Source organism: Podarcis filfolensis (assembly GCF_964270895.1).
Source record: "Podarcis filfolensis genome assembly, chromosome: 8".
NCBI lineage: Eukaryota > Metazoa > Chordata > Lepidosauria > Squamata > Lacertidae > Podarcis > Podarcis filfolensis.
The window spans coordinates 16,834,799-16,858,987 of record NC_139611.1 but is presented as its reverse complement, the minus strand read 5'-3'; the positions used below and the strand labels follow the sequence as shown (position 1 = coordinate 16,858,987).

Below are 24,189 nucleotides of genomic sequence, written 5' to 3'. Positions count from 1 at the left end.
AAATACACACGTTCTTTTGCAAGCAAGTACCCCTAATGCAATGTGTATTGTATGCTACTTCCCCCCTGCTAATATACACACTTTGTGTACATTTTCCTCTGGATCCACGCTTATTTTATTTTGGCCAGAGAATTTCATTGCAAACCTCAGAGAAGCATGTATTTCGAAGAAGAGTGGCACCTCAGTTTGGGAAATTGGCTCAGGAAAGGTACGCATTCAAATGTGAGCGGAATGGAAGTCTCCACCATGATGCCATCCCTACAAGCCAAAGGCCCATCTAACTCAGCATCCTGTTCTCATAATGGCCACCCAGATGCTTCAATACGAGGCCCGCTAGCAGGATCTGAGCACGAGAGCCCTCTCCCTTCCTGCAGCTTCCTTCAACTGGTATTCAGAAGCATTGCTGTCTATGGCAAATGGAGGCAGAATCCAACCGTTGCAGCTAGCAAGCATTGCCTTCCACAAATTTACCCAATCTTCTTTCGAAGCCATCTAAATTGGTGGTCATCACCACATCTTGCGGCCATGAATTCCATAGTTTAACTATTTGGTATCAAGAGCCCTGCTGGATCAGGCCAGCCACCTATCTAAGTCCAGCATCCTTAAAGTGGACAACCTCTTATGGGACGTTTGAAAGCTGGATATGAATGCAACAGAAATCTTTCCTACCTATGATTCCCAACAACTGGTATTCAGAGGCATACTGCCTCCAACAGTGGAGGGAAAGCATCAGAGAAGTACCGTATTTTTCGCTCTATAAGACGCACCAGACCATAAAACACACCTAGTTTTTGGAGGAGGAAAGCAAGAAAAAAAAAATTCTGAATCTCAGAAGCTGGAACAACAAGAGGGATCGCTACGCAGGAAAAGCAGTGATCCCTCTTGCTGTTCTGGCTTCTGGGATAGCTGCGCAGCCTGCATTTGCTCCATAAGACGCATACACATTTCCCCTTACTTTTTAGGAGGGAAAAAGTGAGTCTTGTAGAGCAAAAAATACGGTACTTACAATTTTGCCATTTATGCACCAGCTTAGACCTCACCTAACTGCCCAGGCTCCCCCCGCCCCCCGAGGAGCAATCCAGCTATGCAGATGTATAAAACTGATCTGCTGATGGATTTCCTGACTTGTTTTATGAAAGCAATTTTATTCTTGTTTTCATGCTGTTCACTGCCACTATGTCCTTTTTCTTAACTTTGGCAGTGCAGAATTTTTTTTCAAACACATCAATAAATAAATGCACTAAATAAATGAGACCATCAAGGAGTGCAAGATTATTATTCTCCAAATTGCAGATTGGGGGAGGAGGGGGTAAAGAGAGGGGAAATGGCTTGACTAGGCAGAGGCAAGATTCAGACTCTGCAAAGCTTAAGCCCAAGCTATCTGAAGGACCGTATTCTCCAAGAACCACCTGCCCAGGCTCTGATATAACTGGGGGAGGCCCTTCTCTCGATCCTGCCAACTTCACAGGCACATTTAGTGGGGATGCAGAATAGAGCCTTCTCGGTGGCTGCTCCCAGACAACTTTGGAACTCCCTTCCTAGAGAAGATAGACTGGCTCCTTCCTTGCTGTCCTTCCACTGGCAGGTTATATTCCTACGGGCTTTTGGGAACTGACTGTTTTTTTAAAATAGTGTTGCGCTGTTTTTACAATCTATATTTTAAAATAGATGTGTTTTTTATATTGTTTTAATTGTTTCAGAGTTCAATTACTTTTTAACTTATTGTCTTTTTTCTGTTTTTAGCTTTCTTATTTTACTTGAGTTGTTTTAATTTGTGTAAGCTGCCTTGAATCCCAGTGTGGGGAAAAGGCGGGATATAATTATAATAATTCATGATTTCATGATATACTCTGCTGTAATCATTTTTTAATTAGCTGTGGCGGCAGAGAAATTTTTTCGCAACTACAGTGGGCCCAGAACGTACGCTCAATTTATGTTCACGATGGCAACCTTATGTGGAAGGGAGGAATGAATAAGTAAGTAAATGGAGAGCAGGGGAAGCCCATTGTTCCCTGCTCTCCATTTATTTATTTTTTCCTTACCTGGTCACCCAGCTCTGGGAAAGTTGCAAGAGGGTCTTGGGAACTTACAAAGTCCTTGTGTGTCCTTCAGTATGCAAACCTCCACCTCTCAGGACAGCGGTTCCTGACTTTGCAAAATTTTGCCTTTGCATACAGTGCCCCAGAACAGAACCCTCAAGTACATGGCGGGCCAACCATAAACAGACTAATGAAATTAGCCCATCAGGGAATTCAATATTGTTATTCTGCATACTACAGATTGTGTTGGGGAGCAAGTAGTGAGAGCCAATGGTGGTGCAGAGAATGGCTTGGCTAAAGAGACAGAAAACAATCAAACCTGGAACTTCCCAGTTCATAGATCAGTGTTTCAACCATTGTGCTGCAACAGTGACTCCAACGAAGGGCCAGGTAAACAGGCAGTGCTAGCAAGGTTAAGCAGGGGCCGAGCCAGGATGTTCTGAGGTTCAGCCAAGGCCGCCCCCTCCAAGGGTGTGGGCACTGGCGGATGCGCAATGATTCTGACCCCTGCCACCAGCCCTATTCAGAGGAACCACAGGAGTCCCCGAAACTCAGTCCGTAAACCAGTGGGGTTAAGGACAAATTATTTGCTCAGCGAACTTCCTGGTCTCCCACATCCTGTGCTGCAGGAGGATGTGTGTTTTGCAAACCAAAGCCAGCTCGCTGCCCATGGAAACCTCCACGGTTGCATCATTTTATTCCGGCCCTTGATTTCCACAAAAACTCTGATCACACTGGGCTCCCAGCCAAGCCCTCAAAATAGAAAAAAGGGAGAAGCAAGGGGAGATTAGCTTGCCAGTAATTGTAAAACTGTACAAACACCACAGGAGTCTTTCGGATATTCATACACCATCAGCCGACCTTCAATAGTTACCCCTTTCCCTTTCGCACAGAGTTGAGAAGCCAGCAGGCCCCCAGGCATGAAAAACGGTTGCAGTTGACACATATTGGATTTTGCTCTTTTTAAAAAATAAATAAAAAACATCCACTCAAAATAGTTATGTTCCAGGAATGCAAATGAAAGGTGCTGTCAACGTAGCAGTGATTGGCAACTGCAGCATTTTCTCCTCTTTACAAATAGCCTGTGAAGCAGCTCTCTCTTTACGCCCATTTTACAAAGCGGGGCAACTGAGGCTGGGGAATGACATTGGCTGTGCACCCACAACATGCATTTACACAGTATGCACCCACCCGCCCACCCAAGGAATTCTGGGAACTGTAGTTTAAGAGTGCTAGGCGTTGTTGATCTGCAGGGGGTTAACTACAACCCCCAGAATTCATTGGAGGCAGCTCGTGTGCTTTAATTGTATGATGTGTACATTGTCTGTAGTAAAGGGCTGTCCCATGGGAGATGGTGCAAGTTGGTGGCCATCGCTGCCTCCTGCACAAGGGAGTTCCACAGTTTAACGATGCACTTTCTTTTGCTTGTCCCTTGCAAAACAGAGAAAGCTGAGGCTTGTGGACTTGCCTAGAGCTGCCCAGTGGCCTCCTTGTGATGGAGCTGAGGTTTCGGCTCAGGAGACAGAGTTCCAGCTCACACTTTGAATCACAACGTACACACACACATATGGTCAGTGCTGGTAGAATATCCAAGAAGAAGCCTCCTCTCACTGCTCTGGGCCAATTTTAGCCTATAGTCCGGGGGTAGGCAACCTAAGGCCCGGGGGCCAGATGCGGCCCAATCGCCTTCTCAATCCGGCCCACGGATAGTCTGGGAATCAGCGTGTTTTTACATGAGTAGAATGTGTCCTTTTATTTAAAATGCATCTCTGGGTTATTTGTGGGGCCTGCCTGGCGTTTTTACATGAGTAGAATGTGTGCTTTTATTTAAAATGCATCTCTGGGTTATTTGTGGGGCATAGGAATTTGTTCATTTCCCCCCTAAAAAAATATAGTCCGGCCCACCACCACATGGTCTGAGGGACAGTGGAACGGCCCACGGCTGAAAAAGGCTGCTGACCCCTGCTATAGTCATTCCGGCTGCAGAGGCTGGTCCACCTGGGTGAATGGAGACACTGCCCCACTAATCTATGTCTGCCTTCTTATTTACAAGCAGTCTAGGGGATGGCCCAGGCCCTGGCTGTCCACTTCCTCCTCCTCCTCAGTTTCAGTGTTGCCCCTTATAGAACTCATCATGGAGGCAAAACTACGGTAGATTCAGCTGGCTCAGCCTGTCATTGCCTCTGGTGCCACCTACTGTTAGGCTCCCTGCCTTGCACCCTACCAACCCACTGCTGCTTTCAAGCTTCGAATGATCTCACCATGTTTTCTATCCTCTATCACCTTTATCAACATACACACATGCGCACCAGGTAGTTTCCTCTTCTTCCAGCAGGCTGTACTGCCAAACGTTACAGCGCAGACTTGGCACATCAGAACAGTCTCAGGAGAGGATGCTCCTTGGCAAACCCAAGGTGCATTTAGACGCCAACAGGAGACTCTCATGCCCAAAGCCCACATCAGAGGCTGGTAAGTCGGGGTTATCACTAGGTGGGGCAGGGGGAAGGAGAAAGAGGTTGGCTCCCCATTAAGGGCATTCCAGAACCTTCTCTCCTCCACATTACTGGTGCAGTAGGTAGAGTGCCAGAACCAGACCAAGGAGGACCAGGGTTCACATCCCCACTTGGCCATGAAGCTCAAGCCAGTCAACGCCTCTCAACCTAACGTACCTCACAGGGTTGTTGTGAGGATACAATAAGGAAGGAGGAAAGAACTCCCACCAGCCCTAGCCATCACAGCCAATGGCGAGGGATAACAATCACTTTGCTGTGATGTGGTACAACCAAGACGAGGAAACATTTTTGGCCCAGCAGGCCAGATATTTATTTTCCCACCCTCCCCTCAACATGGTTAGTTTGAACTAGGGTTTACAAACCTGGCTCTAATGCAGCCCAATCTCCTAATTATGGTTAGGAGATCAGGAATTCCTCAAAAGCTCAAGCAGACCTCCCTTTCCTGCTGCCATTTTCATGTTGCTGGGGCTCCAAACCTAATGTTAACCATGGTTACTTTGAACGAGGGTTTGCAAACCTAGTTCTAATACCAACTCTGGTGTGCAGTTCAGAGCAGGAAACCATGGTTAGCTCTGAAAAAAGGGGAGCAGGAAATTGTATTGCAAGAGGGAAAGAGAGAGTAGAAGGGAGGACCTAAAGATGCAAAACCCCTCTGGTCTCTTTACTGTGTGGTTCTTTAGCAGGGGTGGGGGATGAAGCCCCCCAGGCATCTCTGTCTGGCCCTTGGGACTCACCTAAGGCCATGTCCCCTCTCTCAAGGTCACACCCTTTACTAAGCCTGCTCCACTCCCTCCTCACATGTTTTTGCCTAGTTGGAAAAAATGCTTGAATTGTGTGAGTGGCTTTTGTGTGTCAGGATGGAGGCAAAAGAGTGTGTGAGTGAGCATAGAAACTAGCCTATGGTACAAAGGTAGTAAAATCTACACCCGTTGATTGGTCAGTTTGCCTCCAGCTCCACCCCCCACAAGCACGCAAAACCTTGGGGTGAAAAGGTCTCCGCACTCCTGCCTTACTAGAGAACAACAAAGACCCATCTACTCCACCTTCCAATTTTCCTATAAGAGCAGGGCAGGAAGCCAAGAGCCCCAGAATTCTGAGATACACTGCCTCTGTAACTGGAGGGTCTACTTAGCTTTTGTAACTCAAAGCTACTATATTTTTGGGAAAGTTGTTTGCTCGCTTTGCATTTGGACACCACATTTTGCATGGCGGTTGCTGAGACAACAAACAATCGAAGGGATGGAGCAACTACCCTAAGAAGAAAAGGCTGCAGCATTTGGGATTTTTCAGTTTAGAGAAAAGGTGGCATGATGGAAGTTTATAAAATTAAGCATGGCATGGAGAAAGTGGATAGACAAAAGTTTTTCTACCTCTCTCAGAACACTAGACCTTTCAGACATCCAGGGAAATTGAAATCTGGAAGATTCAGGAGGGGTAAAGGACTTCTTCACGCAGAGCAGAGTTAAACTATGGAACTCACTGCCACAGGAGGCAGTGATGGCTACCAACTTGGATTGCTTTAGAAGATATCAATAACTACTAGCCACAATAGCTATGCTCTGACTCCATAATCGGAGGCAACAATGCTTCTGAATACCAGTTCCTGAAAACCATAGGAGGGGAAAGCGATTTTGTGTTTGGGTCCTGCTTGTGGGCTTCCCATTTGGGGCATATGGATGGCCACTGTGAAAACAGGATGCTGGACTAGATGGGCCACTGGCCTTACCCAGCAGGCTTTGCTTCTGTCCCTATGTTTCTGTGGGAGCAAGGAACAGGTTTTTGTCTCTGTTTAGATGCAATTGGATGCTCTTTTGAATCAAGATGCTGGGGGTTGTATCCGATCAAGTTCTACTCAGAGAAGAATGGACCTTGATTATTTATTTCTATTAATTTCTATATGCCTGTTCTGAGCAGGACTACCATTGGATGGGACCCTGAACCTTTCAAAATTGCCTTGATTTTAACCACTGAAATCTAAACTACTGTACATTGGGTTGTGGGTGTGTTTTTTTTTGTTTCTTAGAATTCCCAAACAACACTGGGTACAAGTTGTTAGTCCCTCATAAATTTATTTCAGCCTCTTTTCACCATCAAAGTTGCTCAAGCAAGCTGCCGCAATCTCGTAGCAGGGAGTTCCACAAGTGCGAGGAAGCGCCACCTGAACCTGCCACCCACGGAATGAAGCCGATCGTCTTGCATGACGAGAGAGGGGACAAGGGCACATGGAAATTCCATTCAGTTATTGCAGAACGTCCTGCTTGCTTTTCCCACTCCATACAACATGCCAAATCATCAGCCCTCGCAACTGTGCAGCCGTTGGCTGCAGAAGGGCACCAGAATGCTATCGCTCCATCACGCAGCCTCGTGCAGTTTCGCAAAGTGGGTGGGTGGAAAGCAGAATTGGCCAGGGCACCTGGGAATAGAGCTAAAAACCATTAAGCTCTTCGCAGAGGTAGGTTGGCTGGTGAAACGCCACAGGCAGGGCCAGCTAAATAGTTAGCCTTTTTTAGCTAGTCTTTTTTGTTTTTTAATTGTTAGTCTTTTTAAAGTGTCACAAGACTCTTTGGCAGGGTTTCTCCCCTTCCAAACAATTAGCACAGACGTCGTTCTAGAAATGAAATAGCCAAAGTCTGCAACTATACTTGATAATCAGATGATGCTAATATTCTTTACTTGGAATTTGCTGTTTTAACCCACGTGCAACTGTACTTATTCTACGTGCCTGTTTCAGTGTTTTGCTTCTCATATTTTATTTTTTATCTTTCATTGTGACCGTTCTCTCTGCATTATAAAATGAAATAAAAAAATATTTACCAAAATATTTTGGTAAAAGAAAGTGAAATAACTGTGAAAATGAACACCATCTATGCACAGACTGTGGGCCGTATTCCTACCTCCAAAAAAAATTCACATGGCGGCCCCCACTCCCAAAATCTTAAATAGTCAGCATCTCCCCCTTGTATACATCATCTCCCAATCACACCACTCCTATAGTTACTCTGGATTCTGCAGAAATGCAGTCAGCTGGAAGAAACTGGGGGGAAAGAAACAGGATTTAAAAGCACTTAAAGCACCGCACCAACGGCTACAGCACAAACAGGAGAAAGCTTTGGAGCAGCGGTAATGGGCAACCTCCAACAGCAAGAGGTTTTGGGTTGCTGTTATCTGGGGGTGTTGACAGCAGCGTTTGTGTGGGGGGTAGAATTCCAGGTGTTTAAACACCTGGACTGCAACACCAGCACTTAAATAATTTGATTTTCTCCCCACCTCAGCCCGACGTATTCTATTTCGTAAAAAGACGGCTTACTCATGAAAATGCTTATGCCTCTGAATTTCTTTAAATTAGCTGTTTGCTGCAACAGACTTGGCATGGACCAGTTTACCTGCAAGATCACCTTACCATAATACCCATTCTGCATTTGTAAGAATTTGGTCTTTTAGTGTGGCAGCACTTACAGCACTCCCTGCCTATGAAATCAGGTAGACAGACACCTTCACTGTATTCTTCTTTGTGGCATCTGAATCTTATTTTTTAAATGTTTTAAACAGTTCTTTTTAACTCTTTTATTACTGACAATGTTATTATTAATTATTATTATTATTATTATTATTATTATTATTATTATTATTATTATTGTAAACTGCTTTGAGATTGCTCAGTAATCCACTTAGTTTGGAAAGACTTCCTCCAATTGCAAGAGCAATGCTTGGAGCAACTTATTTTTTAAAATAATAATAATTAAATCAAATATCCTTTATTAGGCATAGCAAACCACACATTATCAAACAGGCACAGTATACACATTGTGCAAAATACAAGCTCAACATAACAAGGTTTGTCCCAGTCAGATCTTTAACTCCAGAGAAAATCAATTTGCATAAATAATACAATACAACCACTAAATCTCTTTAGAACGGCCCAGCCTTTCTACATGGACAGCACTCAAAAATTCGGCCACTATTAAAGGAATTTGATCATTACTGTCCGAAAGCAGGTTCTGAACCGCTGGTAGCGTAGAAGGCAGCCTATTTAGTTGTAAGGCCTCTAATAATCGTCTTCTGGCATAAATGCCAAAATCACAAGAAAAGAAAATATGCTCCAAAGTATCAGGTTCCTGTTTACTACATTTGCAGAGACGCTCTGATTCTGGGAGAGCTAAATATCTTCCTCTCACTATAATCGAGGGAAACATATTAAATCTGGCTAACATAAACATCCTGCACAATTCATGATTCTTCAGATTTGTCATGTGACAAACCTTTTTGAAATAATAATAATGAAGTTGCACAACAGAGGTGGGGAACTGGATCCAGAGCCCTATTATGCCCCCTTCTACCTGCAGCCCAGGTTTGACAGGTGCCTGATTAAGCCCACAGGCTAGAAGTTGTCAGCCTCTGATCTACAACAACAGCAACATTACAGGGGGTGGACTAGATGACCCTCCAGTTTCCTTCCAACTCTATATTAGGGCTGGGCAATAACTGGTTTTCAATATCATGATATATCACCAGCTAAAAATCACAATACATCAATATATCACATATCTGAAATAAGGAAGGAACTACACAGAGGCAAACAGGACAATGTCCTGGCAACTGCTACTACTTAAGGGTCTAAAATTGATAAATGAATTTTCTTCACATAGGCCGGCTTTCCGGGCTGCTGAGGAGGCCTGCCAAGGCCGCTGCCTGTCCTGTGCACCCCCTTCGGGACCCAATCCCCCTCTGAAAAGCCTCTGCTGCCCCCAAAAGTGAGCGGGACAATGGCAGCGCTGCCACCCCGTTTTACCCGCGCATGCCACCAGGAGCAGCTCAGCGTCACCCTGGGTGCTTGGCAGGCTGGCCGGCCTCCCCTTTGCCCCAGTCTCCCCTGCATGAAGATGAAAAGACAGGGGGGAAATTTAAAGGAACAACAATTAAGACATCAAATATCTTCTTCAAGGTTCCCCCACCTGCCACACATTTATGTAAAGGGGAGCAGAATCGGGAGCAAGGCAGATCTGGAAAAAATGTCTTTACACAGACCCAATCCCCCTTCAAAACCGGCCTGTTCTCCACTGGCTCCACCAGCACCTCCAAGACGAGAAAGAATACCCAGAAGGGCATATGTGCCAATCGTTAAGTCAGAGGAAATATTAGAGATACAAGGGGGGGAAATCGACATCATGTTTGAACTGATAAATGAAATTATCAGTTTTAGACCCTTAAGTAGTAGCAGTTGCCAGGACATTGTCCTGTTTGCCTCCGTGTAGTTCCTTCCTTATTTCAGATACTTGGTCCTGCGCACCCCCTTCGGGCCCCAATACCCCTCTGAAAAGCCTCTGCTGCCCCCAAAAGTGGAGTGAGCGGGACAATGGCAGCGCTGCCACCCCGTTTTACCCACGCATGGCACCAGGAGGAGCAGCTTATTGCCACCCTGGGTGCTTGGCAGGCCGGCCTCCCCTTTGCCCCCAGTCTCCCCTGCATGAAGATGTAAAGACAGGGAAAAAATAAAAAGGAGCAACAATTAAGACATCAAATATCTCCTTCAAGGTTCCCCCAACTGCCACACATTTATGTAAAGGGGAGCAGAATCGGGAGCAAGGCGTATCTGGAAAAAATGTCTCTACGCGGACCCAATCCCCCTTCAAAACCGGCCTGTTCTCCACCGGCTCCACCAGCACCTCCAAGATGAGAAAGAATACCCAGAAGGGCATATGTACCAATCGTTACGTCAGAGGAAATATTAGAGATACAAGGGGGGGGATTGACATCATGTTTGAACTGATAAATGATATCATCAATCACCTCATGGTCACTTTAAGCAGCAGGCATGCCAAAATGCATCCAAATGAGACTTTTGGTTTGGAGCTTGGCTACCAAATGGTGGTATTCAGGCCAATCCAAAGTACAGCGATGAGTCATAGTGAATACAAATAATCTGGGACTGCCAGACTGCCAGCAGGCCTGCTAGGTGGCAGAAGCAACAGCAGCCTGCGAGGCCTTGTTGTGGTGGCAGCAGTACTGGTGGCCTGCGAGGTCTTGCAGTGGCGGCAGGAGATGGTGGCAGAAGCAGAGGTGGCCTGAAGACTTTGCTGAGGGAGGTTGGCGCAACTTCTGTACCACCAGGAGGACTTGCTGGCCGCCGCCACTTATTGCCACCATGGTGAGGCCTCGCAAACCCCATTGCTTGTGTTGCCACGAGGCCTTGCAGGCTACTACTGCTATTGCTGCCATTTCCTGTTGCCGCCAAAAGGCCTAGCAGGATCCGGCTACTGCTGTCACCTCCTGTCATTGCTGCAAGTCGCTGCAGGCCTCTGCTGAGAGGCCTCGCAGGCTGCTGTCGCTAATGCCACCACCTCCCAGCACTGCCGCAAGTCCTCGCAAGCCACTGCCACTACTGCTGTCACTCTCTATCACCACCACGAGGCTTCGTAGTCTGCCATTACTGCCGCCACATCCCGTCGCCACCGCAAAGGCTTGCAGAGTGCCATTGTTGCCGTCACTCTGTGTCACCTCTGGGAGGCCTCACAGGCTGCCACAGCTACTGCCGCCATCTCCTGCCACCACCACGATGCCTCGCAGGCCGCCGCCACTGCCTGTCACTGCCTCGAGGCCTTGCAGGCTGCTGCCACTACTGTCACCACTTTCTGTCGCCATTACAACTGCCACTGTTATGTATTAAGATTAGATGCAGTTCTCACTCAGGGCCACCAGTATGCAAATGAAGGATTGAAAACTGTCGCTCACTGATTGGTTAGCTAGTTGTGAGTTGTTACTGTTACAAGTTACTTAGTATTCTATAAAGCAGCCAGCTAGGCTGCAGTCAGTCTGATTCCAGGAGCAGTTCTAACTGCTGTAATAAAGAGCTGTGAATCCAACAGAGCTGTGTCCTTCGTCCATCATTTCCACTATTCAACATTGGCGACGAAGATGGGATCGGATGAAACAAGACACAGCCAGAGCTGAACTGCTGAGCTGAACACTCAAGAGCGGAGATATTGCCGAGGCTAGCGTCCATCCCTCATCATTCAACCGGCACCGGGAAAACATGGCATCGCTACTGTCTCTACCCCCGTATTCGCCAGAAACCGAGTCCTGGCAGTCTTATATTGCTCGGTTCGAATGCTACCTTGAGGCAAATGCTTTCACTTATTTGACGGACAATCGGAAGAGAGCTCTTTTCCTCACCATCTGCGGCTCAGAAGTTTTTGAGACGGCTAGGGCTCTTGTGACTTCGCTTGCGGTGCAGGCCGCACCTTGGGACACACTGACTGAGAAACTCAAGGGGCACTACGCACCCAAGGTGTCTAGAATTGCTGCCTGTCACGTGTTCCATCATCGAATCCAAACTGAGGGGGACACAATCAGCAAATTCTTATCGGCCCTCAGAAAGGCTGCATACCACTGTGAAGTCCGGGACTAGGACGATGCCCTGCTGAATCGAATCGTGTGCGGTGTGAGGGACGAGAAACTACAGTGCCATTTCCTCGCCAAGTCCGATCTCACTCTCAAACAGACCATCGAGGAAGCTCAAGCCGCAGAGGCAGCGAAACAGTCAACAGCGGAGATCCTCAAGGCCAACAGCTCAACAATTTCAAAGAAGCCAATCTCGGTCCACCATGGAGAGATCAGTGAATCTGAGGGCTGCTCAGACGAAGAGGATGATGTTTGCCGCATCAAGCAGGAACGTGGAGAGGTCAAACGGCGAACGATGGACCAATCAGACTGCGGGTTGCGGTGGCAACAACCCTCGGTTCAAATGCGGTTTCAAGGGCGCCATCTGTCGGCGCTGTTCGCGTAAGGGTCATATTGCGAGGGTTTGACGCTCGTCTACTCCAGCAGATACGCTACCAGCACCAGGAAACAAGAAGGCGTTGGCAAGGTATGCTAACAAGGACTGCCACGCCCTCACCAACTGCCGTTGCTCGGCCGAGCTGACAGTTGGCCGGGCTAACAGGTCTGAACACCGGAAAATTTATGTCACTGTGACTATTGAGGGCAAACCATGCGACATGGAAGTTGACACGGGCTCTGCCATGTCCATCGTCTCTTGGAGTACCATCAAAAGGTTGGTTCCCAAATTATCTAAGAAACAACTGGACTCCACCTACCTGCATTTGAGGGATTATCAGGGAAATAACATTCCGGTTGTAGGTGTGGGCAAGTTCAAAGTGACGTTCAAGGACTTTTTGGGACCGCTGAAGTTAGTCGTGGTCGATGGAAATCAGCCCAGCCTGCTGGGACTGGACTGGTTTGCGTCCCTGGGGTTGGAAGTTACAGGCATCCACAGCGTTTCGCAGTCAGAAATTGACACCATCATCACAGAGATTTTGGAAGTGTTCGATGGAACCTTGGGACAGTATGTGGGGTCGCCCATATCCTTTAACCTCGATCCGCTAATCACACACATCAGAGTCAAGCCTCGACCCGTACCATTTGCGCTCAAGCCTAAGGTGGATGAACAACTAGACAAGCTGATCGCATAGGGGGTCCTGGAACCCATAGACAAAGCTAAGTGGGAGACTCCCATCGTGACGTCCATCAAGCCTGATGGATCAGTGTGCATCTGTGCTGACTATAAGTGCACGATAAACAAGATGCTCCAACAGTATGCGACCCTGTCCCTGTCGTCCAACACTTACTACACTCACTGGGAGAGGGTAAGGTTTTTGCGAAACTCAACCTTGCTCAGGCATACCAGCAGCTGCCGGTAGATGATGCCACTGCCAAGGCACAGATAATCATCCCGCACCGTGGGGCTTTCTGTTGTTGTCGACTGCAGTTTGGAGTCAGCGTGGCACTGGGAATTTTCCATAGCTTAATGGAGCAGGTCCTACAGGGTCTGCCTGGCGTCGTACCTTACTTCGATGACATGCTCATTTCAGCGGGAACAACACAACAGCTTTTTGATCAGCTGCGGGCTGTCCTGACAAGGTTCCAAGAAGCAGGTCTCAAAGAGGGAAAAATGCCAGATCACTGTACCACAAGTCGAGTTCCTACAATACCTGGTTGACAGCTCCGGTATTCACCCCACAGAAGCAGAGATCAAAGCTATACAACAGCTCCCAAACCACAGAACAAGAAGGACTTGCAGGCCTTTTTAAGTCTATTGAACTTCTATAACATGTTCCTGCCACACAAAGCGACCATCGCTGAGCCCCTCAATCGACTGCTGGACAAAAAGGCGTTGTGGTCATGGGGCCCCAAGGAAGTTGCCACCTTTGTGGCTGTAAAGACATTATTAACGTCAGACTCCGTCCTTGTCTAGTACAATGAGGAGCGTCCTCTCATCCTAGTCTGCAATGCTTCACCTTTCGGTGTTAGGGCTGTTCTCAGCCATGTTTTCCCTGATGGCAGAGAGGCTCCCATCGTGTACTTTTCGAGAACCTTGTTGTCAGCAGAAAGGAACTATAGTCAGCTTGAGAAGGAGGCACTGGCACTCATGGCAGGAGTTAAGCGTTCACGAATACCTCTATGGCAGAGTTTTCAACCTCGTCACAAACCACAAACCTCTTCTGGGTATCCTGGCTGGTGACCGCCCGACCCCTCCAATTTTATCACCACGAATGCTACGCTGGACTATTTTCCTCGCGGCTTATAACTATCGGCTCCTATACTGACCAGGCAAGTTGTCAGGGCACGCTGATGCACTTAGCTGCTGGCCTTTGCTGACGCTGGTTGAAGATCCGGTGCCTTCGTCAGCAGTACTCCTGACTGAGGAACTGCCTGCATTTCCTCTGTCAGCAGCTGACGTCGCTCTCCATTCTTCCAAGGATCACACCATCAGCCGCGTTCTCAACTGGGTGTGGAGAGGGTGGCCAAAAGGGCCAACTGATCGGGAGTTCCAGCCTTTCACTCAACAGCAGCACGCAGCACGAGCTCTCAGCTCACCGTGGGTGTCTCCTATGGGGAGACCAGGTCATCATTCCAACCAAGCTTCGTCAGCGCGTCCTTCATGCGCTCCACGTCGGGCACCCAGGAATTGTGCGCATGAAGGCATTGGCATGCAGTTTTGTTTGGTGGCTGGGAATGGACAAGGCCATTGCATCCTGGGTTGAATTGTGCCAGGCATGCCAGGAGTCAAGTCCTGATCCACCTGTGCATCGTGGGAACTCATGGGAGACCCCCAAGGCACCATGGTCAAGGGTGCATATCGATTTAGCAGGGCCTTTCCATGGACACACTTTTATGGTGGTAGTGGACGCGTATTCTAAATGGTTGGAGGTGGTTTTAATGTTCTCCACCACCTCAGAAGCCGTTACCCGAGTGCTGCAGAGGTTTTTTGCCACATATGGGTTGCCAGACATTCTCGTATCGGACAATGGAGCCCAATTCACGTCAAGCACATTTGAGCGCTACCTCCTTGGCCGGGGCATCCGCCACGCTCTGACAGCCCCATTTCATCCAGCCAGCAACAGTCAGGCAAAGTGAATGGTTTGCTTGGCTCAAGAAGCATTGGCACGTATGGGACAGGGGGACTGGCACGAATGGATAGCCGAGTACCTGTTCGTACAACACATCACCCCGTGCACAACAACAGGCCAGAGCTTGGCCGAACTTTTGATGGGCTGCCGTCTGCAATCTACTCTTGACCGACTGCACCCAGATTTCGCAGTGAAAGATTCCCCAGGCTGTGCTAGCGCGCCACGTGTCTTCATTCCAGGAGAGAAGGTATTTGCCTGGAACTATGCGGGGGAGGTTCCCTGGGGGCCGGCTGTGGTGGTTGGGGTTACAGGGCCAAAGTCATATCAGGTGGCTTTGGACTGTGGACAGATATGGCACCGGAACATTGACCAACTGCGCCGCTGGGCTGGGGATTGGGACACGGGGGCAGTGCCTCTAGCGTACAGCCCATCTGTACCTGAAACCTTACCGGAGCCTACAGTACAGCTGCAGTCCGGAGCCGCCGCTGCAGAAGCCGACATAGAAGCCTCCAAACAGAGCCATACACCTGCGTCCCCGGGGGGGGGGGGGAGCGTGTCATCGGGCCCTAGCAGCTTGGCTTCCCCTCCAGTGATACCTCGGCGTTCTACCCGAACCCGTATACGTCCAGCCTACCTGAAAGATTACCCAGTATGAAGTACCTGTAACTCTAATCAAATCCGTGGCTAGCGTATATGGTATATGGTTGTAACAATTAAGGATTGGGGGAGCCTAACACCTCATCTAGGTGGGGAGGGTTGTTATGTATTAAGATTAGTTGCAGTTCTCACTCAGGGCCACCAGTATGCAAATGAAGGATTGAAAACTGTCGCTCACTGATTGGTTAGCTAGTTGTGAGTTGTTACTGTTACAAGTTACTTAGTATTCTATAAAGCAGCCAGCTAGGCTGCCATCAGTCTGATTCCAGGAGCAGTTCTAACTGCTGTAATAAAGAGCTGTGAATCCAACAGAGCTGTGTCCTTCGTCCATCATTTCCACTATTCAATAGCCACCATCTCCTGTGACTGCTGCAAGTACTCGCAGGCTGCCTCCGTTACTGCCACTGCTACTGCTATTCCCATCACTCTATCACCACTGCAAGGCCTCGCAGGCCGCCACTGCTTGTTCCGCCGCCGCAAGGCCTTGCAGGTTGTCGCCGCTACTGCCAACACATATGACAGTCATGGCAAGCTGTTTCTGCCACTGCTGCTTCTACCTCCTAGGAGGTCTGCTGGCAGTCTCAGATTATTTGTATTCACTATCACTCATTGACGTACTTTAGATTGTCCTGAATACCACCATTTGGTAGCCAAACCCAAACCCAAAAGTCCTGTTGGGATGCATTTTGCCTTGCCTGGTGATGAAACTTGAGTGTTTGATTATTGATAATATTGTCATTTATTTGTTTTAGACCCCTAAGTAGTAGCAGTTGCCAGGACATTGTCCTGTTCACCTCTGCATAGTTCCATCCTTATTTCAGACATTGTGGTAGATTGCAATGTTTAGCTGGTGATATTGTGAGATTTAGCTGGCGATAACATTACAGTGTTTAGCCGGTAAGTTATCATGATGTTGAAAACCAGATATCGCCTAGCCATTACACACACTGTGATTCACAATGTGAACTTCAAACTGATTATGGACGCTATATTGCCCAGCCCTACTGGCAGCAGCTCTCCACGGATACAGTCTTTCCTAACCTTGCCTGGAGACACTGGATTGAACCTGGGGCTTCTGCATGCAAGGAAGATGCTCTAAAGCTAAGCTGTGGACCTTCCCGAGCCAAACGGCACACAATTAGTCAAGAAGGCTCCCTCTTCATTGCACCTACTGCCCTCCTTTGCCGACCACGTGCCCACGCCTTGCAGAGATGGGCTGGGAGAGGGAGAGCAAATGATTTACAAAAATGCACGTTTGCTGCAGTGCTGGGTAGCAGAGCCAGGGGAACGTGCCACACGTTGAGTTATGAAGGGGAGAGAATCAATAAACTCAGAAATAAATGAAGTGGCCAAGCAAGGCAATGGTGGCGTGACGGGCAATCCCTCTCTAAGTGGGCGGGGGGGGAATTGATTCACGAGCTGAGAAGTTTATTGCAGGGGATGCCGTGGAACTGCAGCAAAAAAATGAAGGGAGTTCTGCTCTCTCCAGGATTAAGGGAGCAGCGGATTCCTCAGGAGGTCTCCAGCGTCAGCCCTGCTCAGTGCAAAAACCCACTGAGATGAATGGGCATGGCCAGCAGAGGTCCATCCATTTCAAGGGGCCTGCTCTGAATGGGACTGAGGCCATGTCCATTGAAAGCACTGGGGTGCTGCTTTAAGCAGTCACTGCTTCCCCCAAGGAATCCTGGGAGCTGTAGTTTGTTAAGGGTGCCGAGAGTTGTAGGGGAACCCCTATTCCCTTGACAGAGCGGCAATTCCCAGAGTTTCCTGGGAATGAGGGACTGACTGCTAAACCAGCTCTGGGAGGGGAATGTAGGGAGACGGGAACCTCATGGGAAAAACTCCCCACCTGAAATTCTGACTCTGTATAAGGCAGCTTCCTCTGTTCCTGTATCTTAAGCGAATGGCTGTAGCTCAGTGGCAGAGCATCTGCTCTGCTTGCAGAAGGCCCCAAGTTCAATCCCTGGCATCTCCGGGGCAGGCTGGGAAAAGACTGTCTGAAATCCTGGAGACATGGAGGGCAGAATCTCAGGGCCAGGCCAGGGTTTAAATGTGGCTTCTCTATTGGGCCCTCATAACTCTCCCCAGGCCCTTATTCACATCTCACATGTTTTTGCCCTCATCTCAGGTGTTTCACACGCCTTGCTCCTCCCACTTTTCCCTCAGGCCCTGCCCACCACTGGCACATGGCCCTCAAAGGGTTGCCCAGAGGCTAGAAAAGCTCCACCTCTGAGGTAGACAATCCTGAAAGGCAGCTTTCAGTGCAGGTGATCAGGCCAGAGAAGAGAGGCAATGATTTGGAAAACCGCAGGGAAGTGATTCCATTTGCCAGCAATAGGAGAGTGGGACGATGCAGGCAAATGAGCTTGCCACCATTTTTATTTAAAAAAAAATATTGCTGCCCAGGCTGCGTTAGCTAGTCATACATACATTCTCTGTAACTGGGAGAAATTACGCAGCACAGGTAATTTGGTTTCTATTGCACTGGAATGAAAGTCACAGTTGCTGAAGCACATCCCTGTACAACGTTCCTCCATGCATTTGTATTCCTAGAAAGCCAAAGGAACAGGGAACAGGCTGTAGCTCAGTGGGAGAACACCTGCTCTGCATACAGAAGGCCCTAGGATCAATCCTTCAGCATCTCTAATTAAAAAGGTTACAGCGCAGGTAATGGGGAAGATTCTTTGAGTATATGTTCACATTTCTGCTTGCTCTGCATCCAGTGCGCTCCCACTGCTGCTACTTTTGGAAGTTGCGTGTACTCAAGGCAATTGATATCATAGAATCATAGACCACGAGGGACCCTAAGGGTCATCCAGTCCAACCCCCCGCAATGCAAGAATCTCAACTCAAGCATCCATGACAGATGGCCATCCAACCTCTGCTTAAAAACCTTCAGTGAAGGAGAGTCCAGCACCATCCAAGGGACCCATTGACTCAATTTGTATCAATCCATATCAATCCTGTTTGTTTGTTTGCTTGTTTATTATACACCACTAGACTGTAAAAAAAAAAGCCTGAAACTGTTCTTAACCTGAAGCACCACTTTAGCTAATGGGGCCTCCCGCTGCCGCTGCGCCGCTACTGTGCGATTTCTGTTCTCATCCTGGAGCAAAGTTCTTAACCCAAGGTACTATATCTGGATTAGCGGAGTCTGTAACCTGAAGCATCTGTAACCTGAAGCGTTTGTAACCTGAGGTACCACTGTAGAAGCAGTTGAGGGGATGCATATGTGGTAAGGCGTTTATTTACAAAATACTGGGGCATTTTTTAATTTTTTTAAAAAACAGAGCTAGTGTGGTGCAACGGTTAGAGTGTTGGATTAGAACCTGGGAGACCAGGATCCGAATCCCCACTCAGCCATGAAACTCACTGGGTGACCTTGGGCCAGTCACTGCCTCTCAGCCTAACCTGCCTCACAGGGTTATTGTGGGAATTAAACGAGGAAAGGGAGAGCCATGTACTTCACCTTGAGCTCACCTGGAGAAAAAGGTGGGATATAAATGCAATTTAAAAAAATAAATTAAAAGTTGACTAGAAAGCTGGATGTGGAGTAAGTGGTAATGTGAACATATTCCAACAGCTGTTGCGTATGCGCAAATGAGTAGGCCTGCTCAGATGACAGCTTCAGGAATAGGAGTTCCCAGAGAAAGGTGGCCGGGGGTGGGGAACCAAAAAGTTCATGCACATCAGGTTAAGCCATCCCCATCCCCTTTGTGATGTGAAGAACACTGTGCAAAATGACCTTGCTGTGTTTTAAGCCGCAAATGCAAACATACCCTGGGACTCTAGAGAGCTGCTGCCAGTCAGAGAAGACATTATTGGGCTCAATGGATGAGCAGTCTGACCTGGTGTAAAGCAGCTCCCTATTTTCCTAATGCAAAATGGCCAAAATACACACACACATGTGCTCCTATGTACATAAAAAATGTAAGGCTTTCATCGCACAGCCCCCAACTGAAGGATTTGTATGAAGTCAGAAAGCAGGCCCCTCTGGAGGATTTGTCATCGCAATCCTGGACTGGGTGGGACAAGGGAGCAAGAGAGAGGGCAGGTTCCACAACATGGCATGGGAGTGGGTGAACGTAGGGGGAATGGCATGATGGAGGTTGGTGAGTGCAGCAAGCAGGGGTGCAGCCTCTGGATTGATCAAGGGATAAAAACACACCTGCAAGCATTTGGAAGAGAAAGTTTACATCACCTATGCCAGTGCCACAAAGACACAGGAAACCTGTCTTATACCAAGTCAGACCATTGGTCCGTGTATGCCAGTATTGTCTACACTGACCGGCAGCTGTTCTCTGGAGTTTTAGGCAGAGGTATTTATCCCAGCCCTACCTGGAGATGCTGGGGGTTGAATCTAGGACTTTCTGCTCTGCCATCAACACACAATCCTTCTTTAGTATTCTCTGTATTTTGGGAGAAATCATTCCAGGTTCACTTTGACAACAATTTCCTCTGGTGCCTGAATCTGCTGCCTTCTTAATTACAGGTTCCTTGTTCTGAAAGCAATCAGGCAGGGGTGGGCTTTGGTAATATGGCGCCCAGAGCAAGGCATCCAGATAAATATAGGTGGTATTATTATTATTATTATTATTATTATTATTATTATTATTATTGCTATTTGCCCCCTCAGCTCAGCACCCTGTGGAGGGGAACCACCCACACTACCCTAAACACAGCGCTGCAGTCGGGTCAGTGGAAAGTGGAAATTGGAAAATGGAAAGTGGCTGGACCTTCAAGGGTCACTGGAGACTGTCTCCCCTCCCTCAAATATAACTGAATTAACAAAAACTAAAATGAATTAGTTTCCAAACATGCATTAATCTATGCAGAAGAGGCACAAGGAAAGAGGAAGAGGAGTTAGAGCAGGCACAAAACTTTGAATTTCTCAGCAAGGACCTGCCACCCAGAACCTGTTGTGGCTAAACATAAGAAAGAGTCTAGCTGCATCAAGCCATGGGTCCATCTCACCCAGCCTGCTGCTCCCTACTTGATAGAGCATGAGACTCTTAACATCAAGGTTGTGGGTTCAAGCCCCATGTTGGGCAAAAGATTCCTGTATTGCAGGAGGTTGGACTAGATGACCCTCGCGGTCCCTTCCAACTCCACAATTCTAGGATTCTATGAGAATCCTGACTGTGGCCAATCAGATGGTTCCAGGAAGTCCAAAGGCAGGGTTTTATAAACCTCAATCAACCCCCGCTAAGTTATCTGCCCCCGCAACCAAATACAACAAAACAAAACAAAACAAAACACAGCAGCCTTTCCAGTTAAAATAACCCTGGGGGCTAATCCTGGCTAATTTATGTGATTCAACAGCTGAGCAGAATTAAACTCAGGAATCTGTAATGAGAGCCATTACAATGAGAGCCGGCATGATGTAGTGGTTAGAGTGTGCGGCAAGTACCTGGGAGACACGAGTTCGAATCCCCACGGACATGAAGCTCATTGGGTGACCTTGGGCCAGTCACTGGCTCACAGCCTTGCCTACCTCGCAGGGTTGTTGTGGGAATTAAATGAGGAGAGGAAAACAATGGATGCCACTTCGAGCTCCTTGGAGGAAAAGGTGAGATACAAATGCAATTACTACTACTACTACTACTACTACTAATAATAATAATAATAGATACATTCCCAAGTGATGCCACACTATCCATAATTTTATAAACCACAATTACTTTCCCCTTGGTTCTCCTACCCCGCTCATAATAAAGTCCCAAACACTGTAGCTTTTCCTGCTAAATTAACCCCGAAAGATAACCCTGGTTAATATCTGAGACCAGACAGCTGAGCAGAGCTGTGCCCCATTCTGTAATGGATCCATTCCCAAGTTTAGAGAGTTGAACAGCAGGTGTGTGTGTGTGTGTGTGTGAGAGAGAGAGAGAGAGAGAGAGAGAGAGAGAGAGAGAGTGAAAGATGCCCTAAACCACCCAACTACAGATAATTTGAAGGAGAGAGTTGGGGCCTTTTTGTACTAACCCACAACCTGCAATGTTATAGGCTGCTCTCAAGCATTTCAGCAGAGACACGCTAATGCAGGAGGAAGGGCGAAGCAATGAAATTCAAGGCAGAGATTATTCTTGGAAGACCATCACTCCTCCTGCTGCTGCTGCTGCTTCTCTCGCTAAATGCTTTCTGCTGCAAGAGGATGCCCTCTGATGCATACTCTTTCTGCAGCAGGGAAGGGGGAGAGGGAAAAGCTCTGCAGTTTTTTCCTTCCTCCCCCCAGAGTTCCCACTGCAGCGAGACTGCATCAGAATAAAGAAGGGGGAGGGGAGGGAAAAATGCAATGGATATGCCGCAAGCAACTTCCCAGGGAAGACCCGGGTTTCTTTCACATGCAAAAAAAGATTTGAAAAATTATAAGCATCAAATCACCCTCTAACCTCAAGCAGACACATGCAATCCCCACCCCACACCCACAGCAACTTAAATCAGAAGTAATATTGAAACCCGGAGGGTGGTTTTAGGGAAACGGGAATATAATTCAGCTGTTCTTTCTATGGATCCCCTAGGATAATTCCAACCGGCTCCAAATCAAAAGTTGAAGGAACAGCTGGGAATCTTCTCCATGGGAGTCGGGTAGGAAGGCTGGTCCCCGAAACCGAGTCATTTCTGCAAATCAACGGAACTGTTTTGATTCCTGGGCTGGAGACCATGGGCATGTTAGAGAAATATAATTTTAAAATAAAAATAAATTCAAATAAATTGAGCTGCATCAGAGTCAGGTTATCAAACACTCTTGCTTCACACACACACACACACACACACATTACCTGCCTTCTCCCGGACCTGTGATTTGCAGCTCTCCCTTCCTCTCGGTGGAATGATGCTTGTTAAAAAGTTACAAGCTTCTGCTCAGGAGGCAGGACCTGGGAAGGGGTCCTTGCACGGATAGCATCCAGGGAAGCTCAGAGAAGCTGTTTAAGCAGGGACAGGAGACAAGAAAGGGGGGGTGTCAATGGGGAGGACATTAAATATATTAAATCACTTACTTTGCAGGATTGCATCTTCCTATGGAAAGGCAAAAACCACCCCCACGTCAGAGGCAGCATTCTGCCTCCATCAGCTTTCTGCAAATGTGGAAGCCAGAGAGTGTTGCTAGTCAATGAATGCATCAAAGCTATTCTGAACATCTTCTTTTTGATGGATAGTTGTCGCAGGAAGGTTCTTGGGGCCTGGGAATGTTGTGTGTGCTCGCACACACTTGTGTCTGCTTGTGTTACTCTGCAAAACTTAGAATCCTATCATTTTAGAGTTGGAAGGGACCTCAGTGGTCATCTAGACCAACCCCAGTCCTGTACATTAGTGGTCCCCACCTAAAACACAAACAATTGTCTCCAACTAAGTCCTACTCAGAGTAGGCCCACTGGAACTCATGGAGCTGAGTTGCCCATGTCAATTAATGCAGCAGTTCTACTAAGTTAGTCCTGCTCAGAATGGGTTCATGGAAATTAATGGACATGGGTAACTTCAGCCTACCAATTTTAGTGGGTCTCCTTGGAGTAGGATCAACATTAGCTACACCTCGAAATTAATCATAGTTTGACTGCAAGTTAGGATTACTACCCAGCCACCCTTTACGCCTGAAAGACACCTTTTGTGCGTGCAGAGAAGCAAATAATAATTTGGAACATTTATAACCCATCTTTCCTGCTTTCACAGGGCTTTGCCCACGGCAACATCCCAAATACATAATGTGTATTTAAAAGCAGTGCCCCAAAAGTCAACAGAGTAGAATAAAATTAAGTGTCAGCAGTAGTTCATACACACATTGATCTACTTAAAAGCATTTCTAAGCCACTTAATATCTGAAAAATCTCAGAATGGTATTATACAAAAATGCAACATTCAAATGATGAAACTGGGCCGTAAAACAGAGATATGGTAGGAGTGCCAACAGCTATGGGGCAGAGCAGCTGCCTAGCATGCAGAAAGCCCCACTGCCCCAAATCCAATCTCCAGCACCTCCAGGTGTGGCTGGGAATTGCCCTCAACCTGAAATCTTGGAGAGCTGCTGGCAGTTTGTGCCAGGACAATGCTGAGCTAAATAGACCAATGGTCTTACTCAGTATTCAGCAGCTCCCTATGCCCCATGGACATTTCTTTCCTTCCTTCCTCCTCCTCTTTGGCTAGCTAGCACTTTCACCCATTCAAATGAGTCTCTACTGGTTAAAAAACCTCCAATTATTTTGTTAGTAAAAAATAAAAAGAGTTTGGGGTGAGGGAAAGACAGCTAAACCCACACTCTTCTCCCGCGGTTTGCGGACCAGGCCTTTAAAAACATGGGAGCAAGCCAGGCCATTCCCCACCTATGGCTACTACTAGACATGATAGCTATGACCTGCCTTGATGGTTGAAGGAAGCAATGATTCTGCATACCAGCTGCTGGAAGCCACGGGACAGGAGGGTGTTCTCATGCTCAAACCCTGTTTGCGAATTTCCCACGGGCATCTGGCTGGCCACTGTAGGAATGGGATGCTGGACTAGATGGGCCATTGGCCTGATCCAGCCGCGCTCGATTCTGATTCCTATGACTAATTTTAAGGCCTGCCACAAATGCAGGGGGGT

The 24,189-nt window shown here is 47.7% G+C and overlaps 1 long non-coding RNA gene across 1 annotated transcript; it reads left to right on the top strand.

Moving 5' to 3' along the window:
- The first annotated feature begins 15,377 nt into the window (after nt 1–15,377).
- Nucleotides 15,378–22,341, top strand: LOC310769628. Its single transcript, XR_014551756.1, has 2 exons — nt 15,378–20,309; nt 22,134–22,341. It is a non-coding gene; the product is annotated as an uncharacterized lncRNA (long non-coding RNA).
- Nucleotides 22,342–24,189: the final 1,848 nt, after the last annotated feature.